Source organism: Chrysochloris asiatica, unplaced genomic scaffold (genome assembly GCF_000296735.1).
Source record: "Chrysochloris asiatica unplaced genomic scaffold, ChrAsi1.0 scaffold00130, whole genome shotgun sequence".
NCBI lineage: Eukaryota > Metazoa > Chordata > Mammalia > Afrosoricida > Chrysochloridae > Chrysochloris > Chrysochloris asiatica.
The window spans coordinates 5,579,052-5,602,695 of NW_006408648.1; the positions used below are offsets into that span (position 1 = coordinate 5,579,052).

Here is a 23,644-nt window from a genome sequence, read left to right on the forward strand (position 1 = left end):
CCACTTAAAAATCATCAATGGTTCCTCAATGCCTATTAAACCAAATTGTCTAAAAATCATGAAATGGATAAATATACTACTACATTACCTGCATAATGAAATGAAAAAGAATTAAATAATACTATGTGGTGCTGTGGGCTAATGCGTCAGACTGCAAAATTGTTTGAACTGCTGTCTGTGGTTCAAGCTCACCGAGCTGCTCCTTGGAAACCCTATACAGGGTCGCTATGGGTCAGATGACTCGACAGCACTTAACAACAACAACAAAATACACAACATATGAGTCCTGGTATGGTGCTGTGGATTAATGCACTGGACTGCAAAGTCGTTTGAACCGCTAGGTCAGCATTTCAAGCTCACCAGCTGCTCCTTGGAAACCCTATACAGGGTCGCTGTGGGTTAGAATCGACTCAACAGCACTTAACAACAACATATACAACATGGATAAAATGTTGAGCAAAAAAATAGACATAAGAAGATGATTAAACTTCATTTGATATTCAAAACCTGGCAAAATTTCTCTGGGGATAAAGGTAAGAGTCACTTTTAGTTGCAGGCATCAACTTTTAAGTATACATGTGAGCTCCTTCCTTCTGGGGTGCTGGGACTGTCCTTAGGTGTATGAAATGGCTTAAGTTTTTTTCTTGTTGTTAGGTGCTATCAAGTTGGCCCCAACTCATCGCGATGCTATGCACAACAGAATGAAACACTGCCCAGTCCCAAATCAACCTCACAATCATTACTAATCCCAAGCCCATTGCTGCCACACTGTGCTAATCCACCTCATTGGGGGGGGGGGGGGTCCTCTTCTCCAGGGCTCCCCATACTGTACACATAATTGTACACCTAATAAAAATCCATGAACCTGGCCGCGTGAGTCTGTCCACTCCTCTGGTCCACCCGTCAGTCTTTCCGCCATCATGCCAATGTTCCTAGTGAACACCAACGTTCCTCGCACCTCTGTACCGGACGGGCTCCTCTCCGAGCTCACTCAGCAGCTGGAGCAGGCCACTCGCAAGCCAGTGCAGTACATCGCGGTGCACATGGTCCCAGACCAGCACAAGGCCTTTGGGGGATCCAGTGAGCCGTGCACACTCTGCAGCTTGCACAGCATCGGCAGAAAGAGGCACGGAGAACCGCACCTACAGCAAGCTGCTGTGTGGCCTGCTGGCCAAGCGCCTGTGCGTCAGCCCCGACAGGATCTACATCGACTACTATGACATGAATGCAGCCAATGCTGGCTGGAACAGTTCCACCTTCCCCTGAGGACCCCACCTGCCTGCTGCTGCTGACTGTGACCCTGCCCTCCCCATTCCCTGCTAGCCCACCTCTTGGTCCTGAGAAATAAATGGTTCAGACACTACCACCTCCTGACCCCCGCAAAAAAAAAAAATTCATTAACCTGTACCCTTAGGATTCGAGCACTCTACTGCACATAACTTCTATCTCATTTTTTTTTAAACCATGTAAGCCTGGATTTTAAGGGTTTTTTTCATCTCCTTGTGTGGTGCTGAAGGATCAGCACTGGACTTTGAACCACATGGTCAACAGGTTCAAATCCATCAGCTCCTTCTCAGAAACACTATAGAGGGTCACTATGAGCCAGAACCAACTCAATGGCACTTTAACAACAATAATCCAGCTTTATCTCCTTCTATTTCTTAACATAAACCCTAAATTTCACTTAATCTAGACCACCAATCCCTAGACACTCTTACAACTTTTCTCATTGTCAGTACTACCATTGTACATTCTTCTTGGAGTGCTAACCTTTATCATTTACCTGCCATAATCCTATCAATCCTTTAAGATCTACAGACCTGGTAATACCTATAAAACGTTAGTCCTATTCAAGCCTGTCATAGTACTACTATGTTAAAATAGATGTGTACACATTTTGTCCCTGGATAAACTACTGAATAATATATATAAACACATATCCTGGACCTGGAAGACATATCCTAAATGAAACAAGAACACATATTGCATGATTCCTCCGTTATAAGAATGATGAAAATTGAAGACGCATGGAAACAATTAGTCCAATGGACTAATGGACCACGGAAGCATCAGTCTCCATGACCCTGAGACTAGAATAATTAGAGGGTGCCTAGCTACCACTACCAACTGCTCTGAAAGAGATCACATTAGAAGATTCTGAATAGAGTAGAAGAAAACTCAAAGACATAAAAAAGAGCAGGCTTACAGATCAGATAGAGATCAGTGGAACCTTTCAAGTCTGGAACTGAACTCACCCCATGGCTTAATTTTCAGCCAAGCAATAGACAGGTCTATAGGGAGATCAACAACACTGGTGAGATATGCACACCATAGAATGGGTAATCATCTGAGATCAGATGGGCAGCATTTATCCAAGGACAAAGTTCAGAAAGATTGGGAAAGAAGAATGGAAACAAGAAGTACAGGGAGAGAGTGGGATAAGTAAGGTTACACTGTGGGGATTACAACTGAGATGAAACAAAGCATGTATGATATACTGAATGTAAAACTGACAATCTGCTCTGTAAACCTTCACCCAATTCACAATAAAAAGTAAAAAAAAAAAAAGAAGGATAAACACAGACCAATGTTCACTAGCAGTTAGCATAAGAATCGAGCGGCAAAAGTACACTTTATCCAGTAGAGATTAGTTATTTTGGGTGATGGAAAAAGTGGCAGATTGTGAATTGCAGTGAGGACAACAAAACCAAAATAATGAGTATCTGAACACATATGAATGGATATCGACAAATTGGTAAATGGGTAGTTACAGATGTGGACAGGAGTATATACAGAAGTATCTATAAAACTGGAGTCTTGGTACAGCACTGTAGGATAAACAGTGGACTATGAGACTGGCATGTCAAACCCACCAGCCGCTCCTCAGAAACCGGATACAGGGTAACTATGAATTGGAGTTGATTCAACAGCACTAAACAATAACAAATCAATAAAACCTAACCAAACCCAATTGCCATCAAACTGATTCTGACTTAAAGCAATGCTATATAGGGTTTTCAGAATTGTATTCTCTTTACAGGGGCAGACAGCCTCATCTTTTTCAATACGAAAGGCTGATGGATTTGAACTGCCAATCTTGCAGTTAGCAATCTATGCTTTGTTGTGTTTCCACCCACAGCAACCCTGTGCAGGGTTTCTGCCATCGGATGGTGAGTTTGAACTGCAACCTTGCAGTTATCAGCCCAATGCTTACCCTACAGAGCCACACCAGGGCCCTACTAGCTTATGGTGTTGTTTTTAAGTGTCATCAAGTCGGTTCTGACTCGTCGCAACCCTGTAAAGGGTTTCTGTGAAGCAGTCGGTAGGTTTGATCCACTGACCTGTGATTGGCAGTCCAGTGCTTATCCTACAGCACCACACCAGAACTCCTCATATCAGCCTATGTTGTTGTTAAGTCCCGTCAAGTCACTTCAGAGTCACAACGACCCTATATAGTGTTTCCAAGGAGCAGGTGGTAAGTTTGAACCCAAGACCTTGTGACTCAAAGCAACCTTGCAGTCCAGTGCTTATCCTGGACATCATATTTTGTTGTTATTGCTAAACGCCGTTGAGTCAGCTAGGGTTTCCGAGTATAGGCTGATGGGTTTGAACCACTGAATTTGATGTTCAAACTGACCTTTGGGTAAAGTGTATTATCCTACAGCACCACAATAGCACCAGTTTGTTGTTGTTAAATGCCGTCGAGTCGGTGTCAACCCATAGCGACCCTGCATAGGGCTTCCGAGGAGCAGTTGGTGAGCTACAACTGCCAACCTTGTAGTTCGAACGGCTTTGCAGCCTGTTGCATTAACCCACAGTGCCACATCAGGTGTCCACAATAGTGCCCCATATACACCTGTAAATACAAATATATGGGTACAGGTACACACAAGGGTAAGTAAAAAAGTATTGCTTTACAGATGGTTCCTGGAAGTGGACAGCAGCAGCACTACAGACCCTTTCTGTACTACCCTAAAGGACACTGGTGAAGGGAAATCCTCCCAATGGGCAGAACGCTGAGCTCTGGTTGCTTGTTTTGCTTAGAAAGAGAAATGGCCAGAAGTGCGACTGTATACTGATTCGTGGGCTGTTGCCAATGGTTTGGCTGGCTGGTCACGGACTTGGAAGGAACTTAATTGGAAAACTGGTGACAAGGAGGTTGAGGAAGAAGTATGTGGATAGACCTCTCTTAATGGACCATAAATGTGAAAGTATTTGTGTCTCATGTGAATGTGTATCAAAGAGTTACCTCAGCAGAGGAGGATTTTAACATCCAAATGGACAGGATGACATGTTCTGTGGAAACTAATCATGCTCTTTCTCCAGCCACACCTGTCACTGCCCAATGGGCTCATGAACATAGTGGCCATGATAGTAGAGATGGAAGTTATGCATGGGATCAGCAAGCAGCATGGACTTCCACTCATCAAGGCTGACTTGGCTATAGCCACTGCTGAGTACCCAATCTGCCAGCAGCAGAAACCAACACTGAGTTCCATGAGGAGCCTGTCGTCTGAATAAGATAAGGATACTGAACGGTTTAAAATTAGGAAAATATTTATTCCATCTGTATGATGAGCAAATAATCTGAGAAACTATATTATATGATGAAGAAAGTGGCATCAGGATTGCAGGATGGCTCATTAACCTGTGAATACAAATGACACAACTTTGCTTCCTGGAAGAGGACTTCAAGCACTTAGGGATGAAGAGCAGTATGAATTATGATTCAATGTAAAGTAAATTAAAATCCTCACAAGTGGACAAATAACATCATGACAAAAAGAGAAAAGACTGAAGTTGGTGAAGGCTTTATTTTTGTGTTCAACTTGAACTTGCATTTGAGCAATTAGTGGACTGTTTCAACATTCAGCCACTGACCTTGTTTTGGCAGCCGCTCCTCAGAACCCCTATACAGGGTCACTACAAGTCAAAACCAACTCGATGGCACTTAACACCAACACTGAACTCTATAGTCTCTTTCCACAGATGCAGTTGATTTGATTCCTGTGTATTTAATATATATGGCGTGGTCAATGTGGACAGTCACCATTTATATTGAAAAAGATATTTCCAATCAGTAAATCATTGGTTTTGCGAAATTCTAAAAAAAAAAAAAAGGTATTGCTACTAGCGTTCTAGTTTGTATATGCATAGATCCTGGTGTGGCACTTCACTGTAGGTTAATGCATTAGACCGCAAGGTCAATTTGAAACTCAAGGTCAGCGATTCAAGAACACCACTCCTTGGAAACTGTATAGAGGATTGCTAGCTATGAGTCAGAACCTACTCAACAGCATTTAACAGCAGCAGCAATTCCGAACAAGGAGTCCTGGTGTGGCATTATAGGATAAACACTGGACTGCTAACATCAAAGCCAGCAGTTCAAACCCACCAGCTGTTCCTCGGAAACCCTATGCAGGGTCGCTGTGAGCCTGAACAGACTGGAAAGCACTTAACAATGAAAGCAATGATTTTTTAACGATACTTTCTGACTTACCTTCATATATTCAGTGAAGATACAAATACAGATATTCCTCAGGCATAATCAAATACCTTCCAATATTGGTTTTCTGTGTTTGTAGGATTAAGGCCATAGTCTAACAGGACAGGAGTCCTGGTGAGACACTGTGGGTTAATGCGCCAGACTGCAAAGCCGTTTGAACTGCAAGGTCGGCAGTTCTAGCTCACTAGCTGCTCCTTGTACACCCTACATGGAACCGACTCGACGGTACTTCACAACAACACAACAACTCATGGGACAGCTTAGACAACTGCCAAAATATCGTTCACAAAAATCATGATGTGTATCCTAGTGGAGTGAGCTAGCATCTGAGGTCTTAAAAGCTTGTGAGACGCCACTCAGGACACAACTCGGGGTCACAACTCACCATGAACAAAAAAGGAAACCCAAAGAGCTCTGGTAACATAGTGGTTACAAATCAGGCTGCGAACCACAAGGTCAGCAGTTTGAAACTACCAGCTGTTCTGCGGGAGAAAGATGAGGGTTTCTGCTCCCATAAAGACTTACAACCTCAGAAACCCTGTACAGGGTCGCTCTGAGTCGGAACCGACTCCACGACACATAACAACAACAATAACAAGTGCAGAGACGAAACAAATCTAGACAACCCACAATCCCATCTACCCTGAGGCCAGAACTAGATGATACAAAGTTACCACTACTGATTATACTAATAGGGGCCACATAGTTGGTTCCAGATAGAATGGAAGAGAAATATGAGGCAGAACTCAAATTCTTATTTTTAAAAAGAGTCAGATAAACTGGAACAGTAGAGAACAGAAGACCCCCTGAGACTATCACCTCGAGACACTCTTTAAACCTAGAAATGAGCCTATCCCCTGAGATCACCTTCACAAAATAACAGAGTGGCACACAAAACAAATGATATTACCTGTAAGATGGGTGCTCTACTTAAAAACCATCTGTATGAGACCAAAAGATCATCAATTTCTCTGAAGCAAAGATGAGAAGATACAGGGGGCAGGGAAACAAGAGTACTGGAAAGAGAACAAACAGAACACAGAGAGAATATTGATACATTGTGATAAATGCAACTAACGTCATTAATCATTTTGTGTGGAAGTTACCAGGAGAACCTAGCTTGTGTGTAAGCCCTCACAAAAAAGCTCAGTATTATTAAACAAACAAACATGTATTCTTGACACTGCCTATCATGAAACTTTGCACACAGCAAAGGTGTTTGTTGTTGAGTTGGCTCCCTCTCACAGCAACCCTATATATAACAGAAGGAAACAAATGCCTAGTCCTGCACTAGGCTCACAATCTTTAATGTTTAAGCACACTATTGCAGCTACTGTGTCAATCCATCTCTTTGATGGTAGCCCTCTGTTTGCTGACGTTCTTCATTACCAAATCTGATGTTCTTTTTCTAACAACTGGTCCTTCCTGATGACCTGGCCAAAGTCTCAGCATCCTTGTTTTTAAAGACCATTCCAGCTGTACTTCCTTCTGAAACTGATATGCACATAATAAATACAGGTAATCCACAGGTTACAAATGAGATCCGTTACAAAATGTCTGATATCAAAATTTTGTTGTTGTTGTTGTTGTTAAGTGCCGTCGAGTCGGTTCCGACCCATAGCGACCCTGTACAGGGTTTCCGAGGGTGTAAATCTTTACGGGAGTAGAAAGCCTCATCTTTCTCCCGCGGAGCAGCTGGTAGTTTCGAACCGCTGACCTTAAGGTTCGCAGCCCGATTCGTAACCACTACGCTACCAGAGGGCAAAATAGATGAACATGATTCTTCTTTCGCCTTTCTTTAGTGAAAGATAAGGATCCCTGGTGGTGCAGTATGTTAAGTACTGGACTGCTATGGTCGGAGATTCAAACTCATCAGCCATTCTATGGAAGAAAGGTGAGGCTCTCTACTCCTATAAAGATTTATGCCTCAGAAACTCTAGGGAGCAGTTCTATTCATGAGTCGGAATCGACCTGATAGTGGTGGGTTTGGTTTGGTTTTGGATTTAGTGCAAGAAATGGCTCAGAGTAGCTTCAATAATTTAAAAGCTGCATATACAGCAAGTGAAGGTGTGTGTGATGAAGAATTTGTTGTAAGGGTTGATTCAACATTTCAAAGTGAGGTCAAATTTACATAACACCAAAGGGCAAGTTAAAAATGAGTTAAATCAGATGTCTAAATTACCAGGACTATTATATACAAAACTTCTAAATCAATAAATTCTAGTACTGTATCAAAAGCACCTTCAATCTAACCCTTCTTCTTTATATTCATCCATCACTGTCTCCATTCTCAATTCATTCTATGATTTTACATATCTAATCATTGAACAAATATTTATTGTTAAGTGCCATAGAGTCAACTCCATATAAGAAACCATAAATTACCTACTTTGTGTCCCTACACTACCCTAAAATTGCATTATTTCAGCAGTTGGCATTTGAATCTTTTCGCAACTCTAAATTTCCAGATGTCTTTACTTCCTTTCTATGTCCAATACCATCCCACTCTCTTATTTCTAACCCTTGTTGTTGTTGTTCTGTGCCGTGGAGTCAGTTCTGACTCATAGCGACCCTTGTACAGGGTTTCCGAGGCTGTAAATCTTTACTGGAGCAGAAAGCCTCATCTTTCTCACGCGAAAGAGCTGGTAGTTTCGAACTGCTGACCTTGCAGTTCATAGCCCGATTCGTAACCACTACGTTACCAGAGCTCCTTTATTTCTAAACCTACAGCTATCAAACTAATTCAAACCCTTCTTAACTTCTAACTGGTCTTCTCTCCTACAGTCTCATTCTACCTGGCCTCAATCTATTGCCAGATTAAGCTATCTAACAGACAGCCCTTGGCTCACTTCTCTATTTAAAAAAATGCAAAAACCACGCATATGTCAACATACTCTAATTCTCAAATCCTCACAGTAACCCTTGCAAAGAAAAGAGAATGACTATCAATTTCCTGGTGAGAAAACTGAGAATCAGAAACAATGTAATTCTCCTCATAGCCATTGTTGTTAAGTGCTGTCAAGTCAATTCCGACCCATAGCGACCCTGTATAGGGTTTCCAAGGGGCAGCTGGTGAGCTTGAATCGCGGACCTTATAGTTCAAAGGGCTTTGCAGTCTGGCGCATTAACCCACAGTGCCACACCAAAATCAAACCCACTGCCACTGAGTCAATTCCAATTCATACTGACCCTATATGTTGTTGCTAAGTGCCCTTGAATCACTTCTAAGTCGTAGTGATCCTGTATAGGGTTCCCAAGGCTGTACACACCTTTGCAGGAAGAAAAGCCTCACCTTTCTCCTTTGTAGAAGTTGGTGGGTTTGAATTGCCAACCTTATGCTTCAAAGCCCAATATCTAATCCATAATGCCACCAAAGTTGGGTAAACAGAATGCTGTTGTTAAGTGCCGTGGAATCGATTCTGACTCATAACAACTCTGTATGGGGTTTCCAAGGAGTGGCTGGTGATCTTGATGTGCCGACCTTGTGGTTCAAACCAGCCTTGCAATCCAGCACATTAATCTGCAACGCCACACCAAAACTCCTGGGTAAACAGAACAGTTACGAGTAAAATCCAGCTGATTGCTTCCTATGTACAATACTATGTAATATCAAGTACAAACAATTTAGCTTAGCTTTCAAGGGCATCCTTTTTCTACCCAATCCATCTATAACATTTTGTTCTATTCATGAACACACTCTGTACTCTAAATTATAGGTTATGGTCCATTACTTAATTGGTCATGAAATTAGTTTAATGGGTGACAACCCATTCTTTTTTATCTCATCCAGCATTTTTTCATTTGTTTGTATTTTGCTTTTTAGTCAAACAAAATAGAATGGAAAACATCCAAGTGACCTCAATATGGTTAGGGTGGTGATGGTCGTGTGCATCTAGTCAGTACCAACTCATAGTGACCCTGTATAGGGTTTCTGAGGCTGTAAATCTTTAAGATGACAGAAAGTCTCATCTTTCCCCCATAGAGAAACTGGTGGATTCGAACTGCTGACATCGCAGCTAGCAGCCCAACAAACAACCAACCCATTACGGTACCAGGACTCCTTAAGGTAAGGATAATGTCTGGTTACCTAACACTACTATAACAGTGGACCATTTTAACAAACAGAAACATATTCTCACACAGTTTAGGCTAGAAGTCCTATTTTAGGGTGCCAGCTAATAGGGGAAGGTTTTCTCTGTCAATCTTCGGGGAAGGTCCTTTTCCCATTTCAAAATCTTTGGGATTGGCATTTCTTGGGAGATCCTCATGTATCTTGGCGTCCATCTTTCCCTGGACCTATGAGATTCTCAGCCCAGGGATCCCAGATCCAAAAGCCAGCACTGTGCTGCCATCTTTTTCTTAGTGCTAATAAGGTCCCTCCCACTCTGCTCACCATTCTTTCCTTTTCTCTCTTGTATGATGTTATGGGTAACACTGCTAAGAAAGTATTCCGGAACAATTGGTTGTGCTCATGTGGAACCTGTACACAGACCAAGAGGCAGCAATTCTAACAGAACTAGGGAATACTGGATGGTTTTAAATTAGGAATGGTGTTGCATTCTTTCACCACACTTATTCAACTGTATGATGAACAAATAGTCTGAGCTGGATTTTATGAAGAGCATGACATCTGGATTGGAGTAAGACTGATTAACAACCTGCAATATACAGATGATATAACCTTGCTTGCTGAAAGCAAAGAGGGCTTAAAATATTATTGATGAAGAGCAAAAACTATAGCTTTCAGTATGGCTTGTACCTCAATGTAAAGAAAACAAAAGTCCTCACCACTGGAGCAATAAATAGTATCATGATAAATGGAGAACAGATTGAAGTTGTCAGAGACTTCATTTTGCTTGGTTCCATAATCAACACTCATGGAAGCAGCAGTTAAGAAATTAAATGACATCTTTCATTAAGCAAATCTACTACACAAGACTTCTTTAATGGGTTCAGAAGCAAAGATACCAGTTTGAAGACTAAAGTAACCTTTACCTAAGCCATGATATTTTCAACAGCTTCATATGCATGTGAAAGTTGGACAGTAAATAAGGAAGATCATAGAAGAACTGATGCATTTGAGTTAATGGTGTTGGAGAAGAAAATTGAAAGTACCATAGACTACCAGAACAAACAACTCTGTGCTGGAACAAGTATAGCCAGAATACTCCTTAGAAGCCAGGACAGAGAGACTTCATCTATCATACTTCAGACATTTTACCAGGAGGGATCAATCCCTGGAAAAGGACATCATGCTTGGGAAAGTGGAAGGCCAGCAAAAAAAAGAGGAAGACACCCCGGCCCCAATGACATGGGCTGGCACAGTGGCAGCAGCAATGGGTTCATGCATAAAAATTAAAGGCTGGTGCGGGAATGGGCAGTATTTCATCCTTTTGTGCACAGAGTTGCTATGAGTTGGAACGAATTCGATGGCACCTAGTAATAAGATAAAGGTCCTGGTGTGGCACAGTAGGATAAGAACAGTTCAAACCCACCAGCCGTTCCTTGGAAACCCTTGAGAGAGTCACTATGAGTTAGAAGGGATTCCATAGCACTTTTAACAACAGCAAGAAAAAAGGTGACACAGGCCACACCCAGGGAAAGTGAAGGCTGTGACCTGAGTAAGGGTGTTGCAGCTCACCCAGTTCCTCTTACAACTGACTGGTTGATCACACCAGATCACACCATGAGAGATGATTTTTATCATTACGTAACTGCCAAACCACTGAGAATCATGGCCCAAGCAAGCTGAATCACATTTGGGGGTATGTAATTTAATCCATGACAGATGACCTGTTTTGTGAAACTTCATTTTATACATACAAACACTTACACCTGTGTGTATTCTGTGAGGAGTCCTGGTGTGGTACTGTAGAATAAGCAGTGGTTCACAACCAACAGCTGTTCCTCAGAAATCCCATACAGGGTTGTTATGAGTTGTAACCGACTGAAAGCACTTAGTGACAACAGAGGTATTAGGTGAAGGGGACTTGGTGGCACAGTGCTAACTAAAACATGAGTGGTTCTCCAAGGAATAAAGATGTGACTTAGCCATGGAAACCCTATGGGGCACTTCTATCTGTCCCAGACGGTTGTTCTGAGTTAGAATCGACTCAATGGAAACAGATTTTATTAGGCTAAGATATGACATGACTTCAAAAAGTTTATGGAACAATTCCAATATCATTTCAATCCATTTTTCAACGAATTTTTGAAGGCCCTCGTTTTTTACTATGGTGATGGTGGTTGTGTACCGGCAAGTCAATTCCAACTTAGAATAACCTTGTAGAGAGTTTCCCAGGCTGTAAATGTTTATGGGAGCACAAAGTCTCATCTTTCTTCTGTGGAGCGAATGGCATACTTGAACTGCTGACCTTGTGATTAGCAACCCAGTTCGTAAACCAATACACCACCAGGACTCCTTTCTTACTATGTTGTTGATGTTAAGTGCTGTCGAGTTAGCTCTAACTCACAGTGACCCTGTATATAGGGTTTCCAAGGAGAGGCTGGTGAGTTTGAACCACAACCTTGTGGTTCAAATGACCTTGCAGTGCTACAGAGCCACACCAGGGCTCCTTTCTTACTGCTCCTTTCTTACTATGAATCATAGTTTTTTAAAAAAAATTCATATAACTCACCATTCCCAACATATCCTTGGCTCTCATCTCCAAGTCTTTGCTTGTGCTAGTCCCTTAAAATGGAATGCTCTTTCTAGTTGTAGTTGTTAAGTGCCATCGAGTCAGTTCTGACCCATAGCGACCCTGTATACGGTTTCCGAGGAGCAGCTGGGGAGCTTGAACTGCCAACCCTGCAGTTCAAACGGCTTTGCAATCTGGTGCATTAACCCACAGCACCACACCAAGACTCTTCCTAGTAGTCTCTGCAAATCAGAATCCTACCCATCCCTTCAGAGTAGCTAAAATGCCACTTCCCTAAAGCAGTCCCAGGTTTTCTCCTAGTCAAATATATTTTTATACCTTTTAATTTCATTAAGATTTGGTATTTTAAGAAACATTTGTGATCATCGTATATTATTTGTGCACATGTCCAGCTCCCCTATTTGAGTACAACTCCCAAAGGATGATACACAACTTCATATATTCCTGACTACATCTAACAGTTTTTTTGAATATGATAAATGTACAACATCTGTTGAATAAAGAAAACTCATCCCATTATTTCTGAAATAGTTATAAGTTAGTATCATTAAGCCATTTTACATTCCAAAATCCCATCTTACCCATCAGATAGTCTCAACATACTCCTTTCCAAAACAGACCTCACAAATAATCCTCTTTACCTACAATCTTTTCTTGCTTTCCTCTAAGCTTTTCCTTCCTTCAGAATCATCCTATCAGATAATCATCTTTCTTCTCTATATACCTGTCATCCACTTTATTCCTAATTCTCTGCGATCTACAATGATGGATCTTATTGTCTTTTAAACAGATTTTTCTTTCTTCCAACAATTTTTTATATTTCCTCAGTTATATAAATTAATGTAGAGTTGACATATTTTAGTTAGTCCCCTTAAGTCCTTTGTAGAACAAGGCAGTTGTGAATAAATAATAAACAGAAAATATACATACAATTCAGATTCCCTATATTATCCTGTATAATTTCTAATGTATTCACTTACTTACGAAGCATGTGTCTTCTGGACACATGCCCTCAATTCTGTCTATTCTATTCTGTAATTCAGAAAACAGCCTTGAGAAAAGCATGCAAGAAAATGTCGGAGTAATAGAGGAGCCAAGTTGACTCATGCTATTCACTCACAGAGTCTGAGCAATTTGTGGGGTACAGGCTCAGAAAAGGACAAACTAAAAGTTCCACTAGACATAAGTGGAAATAGACCCCACAGTTGTCCAACTTAAAACCTACCCAGCAAATGTGAATTTAAAACAGAATAAACCAGTAGGAGTAGCTAAAATGAAATAGGCAGAAATCATTCAGACAAAAATAGATCTAGACTCTAGGTTCATTCAAGGGCTGCAAAAAAATGTGGAGCCATTTAGTTCCTCTCCTCAAGAATCTTTTAAGATATCTAGCTCAAGGATGGTACTTAAATTCTTTCCCCAAATTTTAGTCAATATTCACTGCTCCATTGCCTTAACTCCCACAGTGCTTACTGCCCATAAAACTCATTTGGGAACTTAATCATAAACAATCTTGTTCAAAGGAATTGTTGTTGTTATATGCCGTGGAGTCGGTTCCGACTTATAGCGAACCTGTACAGTGTTTCCAAGGCTGTAAATCTTTACAGGAGCAGAAAGTCTCATCTGTCTCCCGCGGAACAGCTGGTAGTTTCGAACTATTGACCTTGAGGTTTGCAGCCTGATTCGTAACCACTATGCTACCAGAACTCCTTATTCAAAGGAATAACACTGTTTTATTAAAGATATTCAGAATCTATTTACATATTCAAATCAATGTGGTCCTCTTCAAAATGGCTATCTAACCATATAATGCACTCAACCGACATATACCTAGTACCTACCACATGTGAAGACCCTGGTAGTGATGGTTATGTGCAGTGGAGTTGGTTATGACTCACAGCAGCCCTACAGAGGGTTTCTGAGGTTGCAATCTTTACGGGAGCAGAAACCTTATCTTTCTCCAGATTGCAGACAAACTTGCAACCACTACTAAGGAGCTCTGGTAGCATAGTGGTTATGAATCGGGCTGCTAATCTCAAAGTTGGCAGTTCGAAACTACCAGCTGTTTCATGGGAGAAAGATGAGGCTTTCTACTCCTGTAAAGATTTGCAGCCTCGGAAACCCTGTTCAGGGTCACTATGGGTCGGAACCGACTAGACGGCGCTAAACAACAACAACACTACCAGAGGCACCTAATAAATCAACCAAGAAAATCATTATCACTCTTGAGACTACCTAATGTAAATGCACACTATACTTTAGTCACAGCTATTCACTTTAGAACTCAATTTTGACTGATTTTCAGAATTTCTAAAAACGAAATAGTTTCAAGGATAAAGATCTGTCACCAGTAGGTAAGACTATTCAGAATAACAGAATGCCTTTATTATTTTCAAATTTGCAATCAAGGAGGACTCCGAACTCTTACAGAGGAATGTTTTAGTCCAGGTGTGGCATTGCAGGATACTATCACTGGACCACAAGGTCAGTCTGCACTGAAGATGGGCAGTTCACATCCACCAGCCACTCCTTGGAAGCCCTATACAGGGTCACAATGGGTCAAAACAGACTTGACAGCACTTAACAACAACAACATCCCAACAGCACACACTAGGTACTGAATAAATAGGTTGTTGTTGTTAAGGGCTGTCAAGTCAGTTCTGACTCACAGTGACCCTGCATAGGATTTCCCAGGAGCAGCTGTAGAGTTTGAACTGCCCATATTGCAGTTCAAATCAACTTTGAGGTCAAGTGCTTAATCTATGGTGCCACACCAGGACTGTGAATAAGTAGGTAAACCGCAAAAAATGTGCTACATAAGAGGTTTAGAAGGTAATTCAGAAAAGGCATTCCAAAAATATTTTGAACACTAACAGAATTAATGAAATACTTATACAGATACTAAAAATAACTACCAAATTTATATATTTTTTAATTCTCATCTAGATGTATAGTTATGTTTATAAAAAGCCAATTTTCCTACAATCTTACATTGTTACTGAATTCGTTCACAATTTTCCTTCTCCATAAAAAGAATGTTAATAGTATAAATTCCTTGTGGGTAGAAACTTTATCTAAACTGTTTTGTATCCTTATGAATCAACAATGACTTGATGGAACTTAACAACAACAACACAAATGAATTAAATCAGACAGATTCTTAAAACAGCTAAAAATTTCTGAGTCATTTATTCCTGGAGTTAGAAAATCCAAAACTGCTCCAGACCAGGTTTACTCTAGATTAAACTGTTACTGTGTGCTGTTACATCAGTTCCGACTCATAGCAACCCTGCACAGACTTTCCATGAATGGCTGGTGGATTCGAACTGCTGACCTTGTGGTTAACAGTCCAGTGTTTATCCTACATTGCCACACCAGGGCTCCCAGATTCAATAAGCTTTAGATTAAAACTTTTGGGCAGGTATACACCTTTCCATGGATATGCAGGATTGTTAGTATTCCATTCTAATCCATAAACTAAAGATCCTCTCAAGGTAGATGTATCTCTTGTCCCTTCATTCTCTTAGACACACACACACATCTGTCTATAATAACCACATAGTACTCAGTACTTTCATACATTCTCACTATTATTACTAACAGTACTTACGACTCTTTAGCAGTAACTCAACAGGTATTTTATTAAGCACTTAAGAGTCAAGCTGCTGTGTGTCTCTCTAGAGATTAAACAGTCTCAGCACTAGAGAAGGTTACAATCTGGTAACCGTTGGCAAAACAGTAAGAGAAAAACTCACAAGCACAAATAGAAGAATTAGCAATACAGACTCTACATGTGAATGCTGTCCTTATTCAAAGTGAACAAGATCTCAAGAAGCAAGTTTACACAGGTAAGGGTTCTAAAAAAGACTGAAGCAAGGTCTTTCTAGTCTCGTATCAGTCACTTGCTTGATGCAGCACCTCATCTACAAATTTCAAAACACCAATATTTTATGACTCTTATCATGGTACTGAGAGTCCTGGTGTGGCACTGTGGGCTAATGCACCAGACTGCAAATCTGTTTGAACTGCAAGGTCAGTGGTTCAAGCTCACCAGCTATTCCTCAGAAACCCTATACAGGGTTGCTATGGGTCGGAATAGTCTATAGTACTTAACAACAACAAATCATGGTACTGTGAGTTAGTCACTGGGCTGCTAACCTCAAGGTCGGTAGTTCAACCCCACCAGCCATTCCACAAAGAGGACGCTGCCTGCTCCCATAAACATCTACAGCCTCAGAAATCCCATGGGTTGCCATGAGTCAGAATCGACTCAATGGCAGTGGCTTGAGTTTGGGTTCTTACTTTAGTTTATAGTAAAATATGAGCGACACATTTTTTCCATCATATCCCCAACATATTAGTGATTTTAAAATGTGCTAATTTCCTTACATATTTCCTGCCACAAACCTTCATATCCCCAACATATTAGTGATTTTAAAATGTGCTAATTTCCTTACATATTTCCTGCCACAAACCTTCCTTATTGCTGTAATCAAATCTTATTTACATCAACTATATCCAAATGCCCTCAGAATTTACCATTTCTCCAGCCTGCCACAAAATTACCACCACCTTCACCATTCCCTGTCCCTTATCTTCCTGCCCCTCTTAAAAGATTTACCCATTCCTCCTAAAAAAAAAAAGAATTATACTCATGCCCACACCAATCTATTCCTTCCTGAAAGCCCAAACTGTCAATGGGCCTGAAAACAACATTCATCACTGTAACCAACTCCCAAATTTCCCACTAAAACTCTCCCTAAGACTGTCAAAGAGGATTGCAGTCAACCTGTGTCATTTTCAAGCAATTCCCCTTCATCTTTAACCCGCAACCCTCATATGCTAGAAAGACATTGTTCTCTACAGCATGATCACTCTTACAGGTCCGTCCAACAAACGTCCCTTCTCATCTAACCACTAAATGCTCTCTCAACTTCAGGAAAGCTGTTCCTGTTCTAAGTCATCAAATATAGTGGTAAAAAGTCAAGTGATACCGCCTAAGGTTTCTGGACTCTGAACAAGGCAGAAGCATTATATTTGAAGAAATAAAGATATCCAATACAAGTACTGAAATAATAACTATCAAAGAATGGAAAGGAAAAGGGGAGAATGCCAGTGCCTTAAATCCTTTTTATTCATAGTAAGGAGTCAACAGAGGTCATTTCGATAACTCACAGAATAACAGTACGTGCTTTATTACTTGAAGACCTAGAACATAAGACATACAAAAATCAATGCTGAGAAGTAGTAACCTCTGGAAAGTGGGGCTGTAGTGAACAGGTAGGTCAAGGAATGGTACGATTCATTATAAGCCCCCATAGGACAATTTTATTTATCTACATACATGCATTCTTTCATAACTTAAAAGGAGGAAAAAACAATACTAGCATACTATTTTTAAGCCCACTAAACTTACAAAATTAAAAGGAATGATAATATAAAGTGCTAGTGAGAGGAAGGGGGGAAAATAGGCCTTCTCATATGAGGATGACACTAAAAACAGGCACATCATACTCTGTAATATAATAAAGTCCTTGAAAAATATGAATAGATATAAATGTAGTGATTCAGAAAGCTTTCCAAGTATCTGATAACAACCCTGTATTATTTCTATAAGAATCTTTTAATTTAAAAGGCCCTTCTTCACTCTATTTTTAAAGTATTACCCTCCTCTAGATATTTACTAATAGTTGCTAAATACATGAATAACTGAGTTTTGCCTTTCCCAAATCTCTTTCCATCTTTCCCATTAATCTCTCTGCCCTCTACTTTCATAAAAAGATTTTTTATACTCCACATGCTCATTACTCTTCTCAGTTGAAGAGACACTACAATGTAGTGTGTATACAGTCTTTCTTAATAGGTGAATAATTTTTACATAATTTAAGAATAATTGCTTTAGTTCTGAGTTCTCCCTTGGAAGTCTGATTCAGTATGAGCCTCAGGAAATCCAATAGAGCTTGGCTCATGTCCTGATGTGGAGATGCTAATCCTTCCTTCAAACTGGCTCTAGAATCATCCAGTCTCTTCAGGTTCTCCTAAACCTGAAGACCAAAGTTAGTCCTGACCTCCTTGCAACCTTAGACCAAAACAGATATTCTAGCTAGTCCATTCTGCAGGCCCACACTTGCTTGCTGATGCATTCTCTTCAATATCACCATGCCTCAGTGAGAGAGTGAATCAGGTACTGGAAGCAACAAAAGATCTTCCAACAGCCCTGGAGTTACGGAATCAATCTGGTCCAATCAGACTAACTTGAGCTACAAACAGAGCCTCCAAGAAGGGCCACCATTCACAGACCTAGGCGGACTAACAGGATACCAGTTCTCCTGGACACGATTAGCTAGGCAGTGAAGAAAATCACCAATCCAAGTAGTATCCATTCTAGCATCTGTCAGGATAGTGTTAACTCCTTGTCCCAGAGAATCCCTGGAGCACCAGGCCTTCCAGGGTCTATTCCAGAGGTTCTCATATGCACTAGTGTACGTCTAAAATGTCTCAGATCCAACTAAGAACTACAGTCTAATTCTCAGTGACTCCGACCCGAGCCCGGACCCACACTTACCAGATATCATCTACAGAAGAGCCCACACAGGTTCGGAACTATGCCATTCTGGCCCATCTGGAATAACTGTTTAGTCTTTGGGCCAACGTTTATTAACGATATCACATCTGTCTAGTCTATCATGCTTTCTCATCATCTTCTCAAATATTTAACACTCCCTTTTGCTTGAAATGCTATCCTTTCTATTCACGGAAACTCCTTATATCCCGTCTTCCTTTCCTTAGAAACGTTTCAGTCCTTTCCATAACGAAAGACCTAATGTATCTGCACAATAAACATCCCCCAGAATCCTCAAGACTCCTCCACCCCCTGCATTCCTCCACCTATCCGGCATCTTTCCCTCTGGCCTCTCTCCCTGTTAACACTCTTGCAAGAATTCCCTTTTCTTCAACTCCTGCCTTTCCCTTCTCCAAAGAGCACACTCAGGCAGCACCACTGACTGAGGCCTGCGGTGCATAAAGCACTGCACCAGGCACGGTGGACAGAGACCTGGTGTCTCCCTAGCCTTTTCCCACACACACCCAGCACCCTCCAGGTTCTCTGTGCAAACAGTCTATACTCTCCCCTACCTCTGACACCTCCCTCAGACCTCGAAGGCCGCCTTCTCTCCTCCGCCACCCCAGTCATTATCCCTCCTCAACCCCCCAACCCACTATCCGCGCCCTGCTTCCTCCGGTCCCACAGTCAGCCCCTGAGTTCCTTTCGGCCTCGGCCGGTCCCCAAGCTACCCCCGGCCTCGCCACGGCTCGCTCCCCCCGGGGTCAGGCCGTTAACGCCGCGCGCTCCCCCCGCGCGCCGCCCCCTCCCCCTCCCTCGCCCTCCCCCGGGCCCGGGCCTGCCAGGCCGAGCGCTTTACCGCGGGCGGGCGCCGAGTCGCGCGGTCACCGACTGCAGGCGGCGACAGCTCCAACCTTCCTAGGGGCTTTGAGAGGAGGGGAAGGGGGGAGGGGGAAGAACCTTTGCGGTGGCAGCTTCAGCAACAGCTCCCACCCCTGCGCCTTTCTCCTCTTCCTCCCCCTCCTCCTCCTCTTCCTCCTTCTCTTCCTCCTCCCAGAGCAGTAGAGACGCAGACATGCCAGGGCTAGAGCGCCGCCGCGGCCACCGCCACTGCCGGCGCAGGGCATTGTGGGAAATCCCGCACACGGGAAACGCTCTGCGGCGCCGTCTCTCGCCTAGCTCGGGGATTTGGCTGGTTTCGGCTCTCGCGCCTGCGTGTCACTTCCCAAGCGTGGCCAGGAAAACTGGCCCCGAGCCGCTGGTCCACCAGGCCGGGCCTTGGAGGAAAACGATTTTAAAAAGATTGGAACTGAGATCTTTTTGAGGTGTCCACCTAAATACCTATCGCCCTAAGAAGTGGAGGACTTGAGGGTCAAGAGCGTTTCCGGCCCAGGAAAACGGAAGGGACCGGGTCCTAGGTGAAAAGGTTATTTACCAGAAATTCTTGGCTTTTTCGTTTCTCCTTCTTACCCAGCCTTCTCCCCCTCCAATCATTAGCCTTTACCTACCCAAATGTCATCTCTTCCGGAAGCGGCAGCCCTTCGCCCTTGAAAATAGCACGCCCCATTAATGCCTGCAAATAGAAGTTCATGTTGTGAACCTTGGGAGAAGTGGACCCTCTGTTACATGTTATTTGCCACTCATCTCACTTCGGACCCAAACCAAGTTCTGAATGGCACAGATTTAGTAATGATCTATATAGAATTAGAGAGCTGGCACTGCACATTTATGCCACATCCTTTGGGAACCTTTTAAGTGACCTTAGTTAAGGAGTCATCTTAATAAACCAAACACGTTGTTGGTGAGTCCGACTTGCTGCGACCCTATAGGACAAAGTAGAACTGCCCCACAAGGCTTCCTAACCTGTAATCTCTATGGAAGCCCACTGTCTCATCTTTCTCCCGCATAGTGACTTGTTTGTTGGTTCACTGCACCAGAGTTCTTAAGACCTTAATAGTGAGCGGTGCTTTCATTCAACTAACATTTATTAGATGCCCTGAGGGGCTTGTGCCTACTGCTATCTCCATGGCCGCTCCCTAGGGCAAGGTCAGCCACATAACATAGAAGATGCCCAGTAAATTTTGAGTGATTAGTAGCATAAAGACCTTGCCATGGGAATGGTATGAAGCACCTTCATTAGGCTTTTTTAAATAATAATCTGAAATTTCTATTTAGTGCCTCTCTAATGTTTTAACGTAACCTTTGAGGGGAAGGGCATTAAAATATGTATATAACCATTTCTGAAGTTCTCTTGTCCACACCCACCTTGCCAACTGAATATTCATTTGAATAGTGCTTTCTGGCAAAACTCCAAATTCCAGCATTATGCACTTGTGATGGCACTGAATTAGATTAGTGTCTGCAAGGTTAATGTTCCCCTAGGCATTAACCTTAGTAAATCGTGATGCCTATTTAGAAATAGCTGAGGCCCAGAAGTTCAGCTTAATTTAGACACAGGTAACTAAAAAGCAAGGGTAAGCCACAGCTCCACAATCAGTTCTTCATATGCTTTCTCCATTAAAAAATATATAAATTTTAATAGGATGACAGTGCATATCCTGAATGCTAATTGCAACAAAACAGTGCTATAAGCTAGAGCAAGGAACAATTATCTGGAGGACAGCCTTCTGGCAACTTCTAGCATCTGCAATGACATCAAATTCAGATGTTAAAAAAAAAAATCCTGACAGCAGAGAAGCAAACTCTTGAGTATTAGCCAATGGGAAAAAGAATAACCGAAAGGGCTGACAGCCTGGAGATTATACTTAATTGGCTAAGATTGATTGGTTTGCCATTAGGAATAGATGCAGTTCTCAGCACCATAACTAAGAAACAATCATTTTAAATGAGCAGAATAGAGAGTGAGGCAGCTAAAGAGGTGATAATAGCAGAGGTGATAATAGAAAGTTAAATATCTGGAGAAAATTTTTATTTCTTAGCCCGAGTCTGGCTTTCCATATTCCTCTAATCCACTCTACCAATACCAGCCCTACACATTCACCCTGCTTTCCTTTTGGGGGTTTCATGCTTTGTTTAAAATTTCATTTGGAAAAGACTCCAGAAAGTTGTAAAAAATAATGCAGAGAGTCCCATGTACCCTTCCTTCATCGAGCTTCCCTCAGTGGTCTCATAAACCTGTAGTAAAACATCAAAACCAGAAAGTTGACATTGGTACATGCATTACTATAAGCGACTATAAAACTTACTCCATTTAAACCGTTTTTAACTCTGCATTCATCTATGTGATTATGTACAGTTCAATGCAATTTTGTACCACGTAAAGATTCATAACCACCACTACAGTCAAAGTATGTTGTTGTTGTTATGTGCTGTGGAGTCATTTCCGACTCATAGCCACCCTGTACAGGGTTTCTGAGGCTATAAATCTTTACAGGAGCAGAAAGCCTCATCTTTCTCCCATGGAACAGCTGGTAGTTTCTAACTGCTGACCTCAGGTTCGTAGCCCGATTCGTAATCACTACGCTACCAGAACTCCAAGTATAGAACTGTATTATACACACACCAAAAAACTCCCTTGTGCTAGTTTTTTACTTAGTGAAAAACATCAATCTCAAAAGATTATATGCTGTATAATTTTTATTTATGTAGCATTCTTTTTTTTTCCAGTTTTACATTCAATAAATTATATGCTTTTTTTCATCTCAATGATAACACTCGCCTCCCTGCAACAGCAGTTATCGTATTTCCTCCCTGTGGCTCCCCATTTACATCTTATATTTCACAAATGAGCATATATTATTTTTCACAAATGAACAAAGCAAAAATATTGGTAGCGTAGTAGTTACAAATCAGGCTGCTAACCTCAAGGTCAGCAGTTTGAAATGACCAGCCACTCCGTTAGAGAAAGATGAGGCTTTCTGTTCCCATAAAGATTTACAAGCCTTGGAAACCCTATACTGGGTCCCTGTGAATCAGAACAACTCCATGGCACATAACAACAGTGATGGTGGGAGGAGCCCTGGAGGCACAGTGTTTACACACTTGGCTGCTAACCTAGTGTTTCGGGGCTTGAACCCACCAACCACAATGCCATTAGGCTTCTACAAAGATTTACAGCCTTAGAAACCTTATAGGGCAGTTCCACTCTGCACTATAGGATTACTGTGAGTCAGAATTGAATTAATGGTAGCGAATTTGTAGTGATGGTGATGCAAACAGTTAATGTGCTCACCTGCTAAATGAAAGATTGGAAATTCAAGTTCATCCAGAGACACCTCAGAAGAAAGGCCTGGTGATCTACTGAAAACTCAGTCATTGCAAACTCTTTGGAACATAGTACTGCTTTGACACACTGAGTAAGAATTGACTAAACAGCAACTAGTAGTGATAGCTCATTGTGGTTCCTTTTATATAGAGGTTTTCTCTCCCCCTAAAATTGACTCCTGAGTAGTATGCGTGTTATCTTTCTCCAACTCCTACTTTCCTTGATGTACTTGCTAACAAACACACAAGCCCCTGTTATTAAAGGGTTTTATTCTAGATTACAATAAAATTTTCTTAAAATATTCATGCTAACGCGTTATTGTTCTGTTGTACACAGCATCACCGTGAGTTTGAATCCACTTAATGGCACCTAACAACAACATTATTAAGTTTATATAGCTTGCACTTTGTTTTTTGTTTTTTTTAACTACAGGAATCATCTGTCAGTGGGCCCAGAAATAAGCTAAGTCACCCAGGACACAGTCTTCAGGTAGCAAATGTAAATGTCACAAAAGACAAGCAGGTTATGTGAACAGCTAAAACAATTGACAATGGAAGGGACTCTGAAGAGCCAGGGAGCTGAAGCCTTTGGAAAGGGCATAACCACTTGCAGAATGGGCCCTTTGGGTGCTTAAATTATTATATATTATATCGGGCTGCGAACCTTAAGGTCAGCGGTTCGAAACTACCAGC

General features: G+C 41.7%; 1 protein-coding gene and 1 pseudogene across 1 annotated transcript in view; one reads left to right on the plus strand and one right to left on the minus strand.

The window, feature by feature from the left end:
• The window catches only part of ZNF148 (zinc finger protein 148), a 250,394-nt gene extending 230,750 nt beyond the window's left edge, over nt 1-19,644 (minus strand). Inside the window, exon 1 of the mRNA XM_006869373.1 lies at nt 19,587-19,644. The gene's annotated coding sequence lies outside the window, so the exon portion shown is untranslated. The remainder of the gene's footprint in view (nt 1-19,586) is intronic.
• Nucleotides 921-1,266, plus strand: LOC102834984 (annotated as a pseudogene).
• Nucleotides 19,645-23,644: the final 4,000 nt, after the last annotated feature.